The 6269-nt window shown below is 45.5% G+C and overlaps 1 non-coding gene across 1 annotated transcript; it reads right to left on the bottom strand.

Annotated features, from left to right (window-relative positions):
• Positions 1–3710: 3710 nt before the first annotated feature.
• TRNAT-UGU (transfer RNA threonine (anticodon UGU)) lies at positions 3711–3784 on the bottom strand. The gene has a single exon. It is a non-coding gene; the product is annotated as a tRNA-Thr (tRNA).
• Positions 3785–6269: the final 2485 nt, after the last annotated feature.

Genomic DNA, 6269 nt, shown 5'->3' with positions numbered 1-6269 from the left:
CGCACAAGATTGCCCATAACTTAAAAAACGTAGGTAATCGCTATGGCCTAGAATTAGTTTTTTCGGCACCCAACAAGCTTAGTAAAATATGTTCCAAACTAGACCGTAAAGTTTTCATAGCAGTAAACACTAATGCTGGTAGTTGTACGGTAAATCACACAACAAAGTTTGTTAAGTGTAGCCTATCAGTCCTGTATTGCTTGCCGCTCACGTGTGGAAAGGTATACATCGGCCAGATGGGTCGTTGTTTGAACACCCGACTTTTAGAACACAAGCGATCATTAGGAACTGACATTCATTCTCACATAAAGAGACACTGTTCCCAGTGTGGCTGCTCACCACTGTACAGTGACACAACCGTAGTCTTCCGTCATGGAAACCAACTAACCAGAGAAATTGTCGAAGCCTTTCACATTAAGAAAAGAAAAGAAGTATGCATTAGTCAGTCATCGGTTTCGTTAAGTAACCGAGAAGCCAGCTACCTCGAAGGACTAAATTGAGATCAGTGTTTGCATGTGTCATACTCTCCTTTTTGTCGTTTCAAAATTTTGTTTCAAACACGTGTGAATTCCTGCAAATTTTTTGGTTTTTTTTTATTTGATGTTACCCAGGGCTCTTTTAGTTATGTCATCTAAAAGCGTCTAAGCTTAACTGCCGTGTACTATCGCTTGAGTCTGCGCAAAAGCTTCTGTTGGCAATGATTCAGTGTTCGTAGTTCTTTTCTGTGTCGCTAGGGTTATGGGTAATATATGAAGTGCTGCTTCTGAAATAAAAATTAGTTGCGAGTGTAGCGAGTGTCGTGTTTTCTTGTCCTCTTCGTCCCCGTGAATTTGCGCTACTACACCATATGGTTAAATGATGTCTCACCAACTAGCCCAGCTCTCACCCTTACTGATCTTGTAGGGTGCTGTGGAAGTAATTAACGGCCTGAAAAAAAATTGCTCCGACGCGCGGCATTGAACCTACGATGGCACGGTGATTGTTGCTGCACAACTGCGTGATTAACGCACTTGGCCACGACTGCCGCCGGGCCGCTTGCGATAAGCCAGAGTTCATCAATACGTTACAGGCATTTGAAGAACCACGTTTAAAAAAACGGGTTAGGGAACAATGTTGTGCTAATAGCGACTCATTGAGAGTGGCTTCAATTGAAAGCTGAGCGTCAGGACTACATATGGTGCACTGACCATTGTTAGAACCTAAGTAGTGTGAACGCAGTGAAAGTTCTTGTTTCGAAAAACAGGCCACTTTATTTCGACGCTTCCATAGACTCCCGTTGTACGGTCTTTTAACTGCTCTGGGAACATAATGGAAGCTTACCCCAACATGATCGCTGCAGCCGTCTCGTCTGTTTAGGTTCCCCGACGCGCTCTGTTGTCTGTGTTTTTCAAGATTCACCCTCTACAACTATTTATTCAAGAAAAACCAACTGGTTCCATTGAAACGCGCTAGTTTCGAGCCCGCACCGCTAGTGGCACTGACTCTTATGTGTGCAGAAAAGCTGGATATGCTCGTGCTAAAGGCAGCAGTTAAGTTTTCCTTCTCGTTCGTTGATCTCCTTGATATGGATTGAAGTCCCATCAAGGAGATGATCGGCGTCGATGAAGCAGGAGGCAGGTTGGAGGTAATGAAAACTTGAAGGTATATTACAGCGAAATATTTACAGTCATATGCACATCTTGCCGAAGCACACTCATGATAACACAGACATCAACAGCGTCTTACTCTTCTACTTAACTTTTCTTAAGTTAGAGCCTAGAACACTGTTGCTACATACAACGTACTTAGTCTCACTGTTCGACCACCAAGTGGTTACGGCCCAGACAAAAGTTGCATCGTACGGAGTCGTACTGATCTATCAGTTGAGTGATTGCAGCCTCGACTGAAGAGAAACGGATTCCCCTCCAGTCTTAAGCATCTTGCGGTAACAAAGAAAAAGGGGAGGCGGCCACTGCTGGTCCGCCTCAACATTCTCTCATCCAATCTGTTTCCACTCAGATTAAGTCACTTCCTACTGGGCTGACCTTACTCTCGACAGCAGCGCTTCTACAGTTTAAACAGGCGTTTTGGTACTCTTTCCCATCATGTCTCTCTCTCCACCTCCCACGCGCTCAGGAATTCTAACGCTCGGGAGATATCGGCATTGTAGACCCGGTACATTCATGCCCTTTTCCCACACCCAGCGAGCCGAGACGAACCTCCAAAGCCGGAAATTGAATGATTGCGTGCGGAACGTAATTGCCCCCGCAGGTAGCAATCGGCCTTTGACTTTCTCCGCTTTCCTTGTGTTCGGGTCGTGCATCGCTGCGACTTTGAGCCGATCGCCAGGGCAAAGCGTGTCGCCTACTTCCACTGAGCTCGCGCCCGGCTGCGGAGGCAGGACGGGGTCGCTTAATCCCATTGTGCGTTTGCCCCCGGCAGCGGCGACTTGTCTCTAAACCACAAACATTCCAAGCCGGTTAGCAGAGCGGGTTCGTTTCACATTGTGTGTTTGTCCCCAGCAGCGGAGGAGACGGACGTAGTTTGCATTCCAGAGGATAAGTGGTGTACAGTTACACGGGCATACCGAGAGAGAGTCGAGAAAGAAGCTTTGTATAACGTAGCTTCCCGCGCTGTCGTTCCATGCTCAAAGGAAGCAATTTGCGACCTTGCCGAGAGAGACCCGAGAAAGAAGCTTTGAATAACATAGCTTCTGGTGCTGTCCCATCCGCACGATCAACTTATGAGCGGCAAAACACAACAGCAGCCATGTGGGGATGCGTAGCATGGTGGTGTGCACCCAGCGGGAAGGAGGAAGGGAGAATACCTATGGCATCAGCTGCTCCGCATCTAAAAAGCCTTCTGGCTGTTCCGGAAAACTGAATAACCGACCTCTTGACTGATTGTCCACTACCGTGAACTAAAGGTGTCTTGCACGTCCAAACATCGTAAGACACACCAGAAGCCCACAAGTTTAAAAAAAATGTGAAAGAGAAGTAAAACAATAGTGGTCACTTGTCTCGTTTCCACAAAATGTAGAAAGCTCGTAAATTACATGTAACCACAAAAAAAGAAGCCGGCATGTAAATTCGTTTATTATTATTTTTTGCTACATCACCAGCAAAAGTATTTTCCCGACCTATTAATGGCGTTTATTCATTCTGGCCTAAGGTCATTCCTAAGGCAGTGCACGAAATACCCAAAAATTTTAGAGGAGGGTAAGACGTTCCCCCTTGCAGCCCCCTCCTGACACCCGTGACATTGGCAATTTGCAACGAGTTATGGTGTCGTGTGACGGGGACTTCAATTGACCAGTCTCAATACATCTACGTAAAAATATCAGTGTATTTAGCTTTTTCCGGTGAGAGCTCCTTCATCATATTCTACCAGGTTTGCTGCAGTGCTGTTTCTTCAGGATGTCCTGCTGCCGGCTTTTAATAAAAAAGAATTTTGTTATCCAGGTGAGAACAAACGTTGACCCCAATTATACAATGCCCCTTCCAAAAAAAGATAGCTACTTTGGGAACATCTGTAGGCTTCTTTGTTGTTCGCATGTAAGTTGTCATTGTTTATAAGGTGCCAGTTTTTGTTGACGCGTGTATAGGAAAACAATGCAAAGTCATTCGTAAAATGTAGGCGTACTATTATTGTTCTCCCTCAAGAAACACATCAGTCCAAAGTAGGACCATGACCAAAAAAACAAAAAAGTCCACACGCGAAAAAATTAGAAGAGGCACCGGCGAGATTCGAACTCGCGATCTCCTGTTTACAAGACAGGCGCTTTAACCACCTAAGCCACGGTGCCGCTGGTACTTGAACTGAAGAACACCACCTTTGGGTGCACTATTTCTTAGCAGCCTACCAGAATGTTCACTTAAACGCCAGCAAACGACATGTTTTATTTAAATCAGCTAGCTCTTGTGGTTTTGCAAATGCATGGACACCGACGTACGAGTATCACTATCAGTCATTTAATTCAAGGAGTAGGGTCGATTACAGAATATTTCTTTAGGGGCGAAGCTCCTTAGGCCGTCGGTCGTGCATTCTCGACGTAGGTAGCCACTTCTCGGTTAGTGGTTGGAATGTCCACTAGATGTCAGTACTTGTATTTGAAGAATATATGATGAAAAGATGGGCGATATCATTACTTGGAGTGTTCACTAGATGGACAGATGATTGGACGGGCGGACAGACATACAGACAGAAGACAGGTGTACAGACGACCAGAGGGCATACGGACGGACAGGCAGGATGGACACAAGGGGGGACAGACAGACTGATAGACTAGCGGACGTACGGACTAATGGACTGACAACCGGGATGGACACACGGAGGGACAAACAGATATACAGGTGGATGTAATTACGAACTCATGGAGAAATAGACACACACACGGACGAACGGATCCACATACAGAAACAGAGATGCACGAACGGGCGGAGAAACAGACAGACTCACAGGCAGGCAGAGACACGGACAGATGGATGGACAGACAGACGGATTCATGGAAGGACGGGCCAATGGTTGCACGCACAGAAGGTTGCATTGGCCCACAAATGGACGGGTGCACCAAAAGACGAATGGACTCTTCGCTCCACTCGTCCCTATTCACTTCGTGGATATGCAGAGTTTTTTTTCGTATTGCCAGCATTTAAATGTGACTGTGGTCCCTTGAATAGAATCCGCGAAACAGAACTCAGCAGTGCAATGACAAAGGCGTCGTGTTGAGGAGGGTGGTAAATTTTTAGCGGTGAAGCTTCTTAGGCGGTGGGTTGTTCCCTCCTCTGTAAGTAAGTAGCCACATCTAGTTTATGACTTGCAGAATAGATTGCGTTGTATGTATCTGTCCTTTAGAACAATACAACTAGATAGCGCTAGTGCTTTTCACAGCAGAACCATGTAGTGGGCATGATGAGTGGAGTCAAGCGTCCATGTGTCCACGTCCATCCGTCCGTTCGTGCTTCTGTGCTTCTGTTCATTCTTCTTTCTATGCTTCCATTTGTTTGTTCGGGAGTCGGTCAGTCTATCCAGCCATTAATGCGTCCATGCCTCTGTCCACACGTCTGTTCGTCTGGACGCATGGATGGACGCATGGATGGACACGCGGACGGAAGCAGGGAGAGACGGACGGACAGAAGCACAGACGAACATAGGACGGCTGGATCGACAGATGGACAGACGAATAGAAGCACGTACGGATGCACAGACGGATGGACGGAATCATGAACGGGCAGACAGAAGTACAAAGAGAAGCACCAACGCACGGAAGGACGAATGGAAACACAGATGAATGGACAGACGAAAGGAAGCACGGACAGATGGACGCATGGATGGATGTTCAAGCCAACGGTTGGAAGCATGTATGGGCAGACGGACGCACGAACAGTCTCATAAATTGAGGGACGGACGGTCGTACAGACAGATGCATGGACGAACGGATGGAAGGACGAAATCACGAACGGATGGATGGATGTACGCTTCGCCCCACTCATCATGCCTCAACCTGTGAATATGTTGCATTTCTTTTGTAAATAGAGCACATACTAATTACATGCTTCGCATAGCTTAGACGGCTGGTCAAATGTCAGACTACAAAACCTATTTTAAAATACAAGAATTTGGGGTTGCACGTAGTATATAAAGGCTATTTGCATACTCCATATGTTACATTGCCTTTTTTTTAAATATATTTAATCCTGATGAAGCAGTGGCGTAACTAGAGTGGATGGTAACCATGCCGAATATTTCCCTGCCAGTCATGTGAAGATGATATTAATTATTCTATTAATAATAAATTTATATTATTATTATTTTATACCAATAATAATATTATTATTTCTCTGCTAATTATTTACACCATCTTCTGCTAAACAGAGCCACGTGTGGATGTGAAGCAGGGGAAGTACGCGCAGCGGGAGGGAGGGAGGGACAATACTTACGGAAAAAGCTGCTTCGCATCTAAAAAGGCCGCTGGCCATTCTGGAAAAGCGAATGAGCAATCTCTTGGTTGATTTTCCACTATACCGTAAACCAAAGGTGTCTTGCGCGTCCATACATCGTACGACACACTGCCAGAAGTCCACAAGGTTGGAAAAATGGTGAAAGAGAAGTAAAGTCATGGTGGTCACTTGTCTCGTTTTCAAAATGTATACCAAGTTCGTAAATTGCATTCTTTCACAAAAAAGGGAACAAAGAAGCCGGCATGTAAACTCGGTTCTGATTATTTTTTGCTACATCATCAAGAAAAGTATTTTGTCCAACTTATCTATGATATTCATTAAGTCTGGCCT

The sequence above is a fragment of the Rhipicephalus microplus genome, chromosome X (genome assembly GCF_043290135.1).
Source record: "Rhipicephalus microplus isolate Deutch F79 chromosome X, USDA_Rmic, whole genome shotgun sequence".
Taxonomy (NCBI): Eukaryota; Metazoa; Arthropoda; class Arachnida; order Ixodida; family Ixodidae; genus Rhipicephalus; species Rhipicephalus microplus.
Note: the sequence above shows the minus strand (reverse complement) of the source record. Positions and strands in the feature narration are given on the sequence as shown.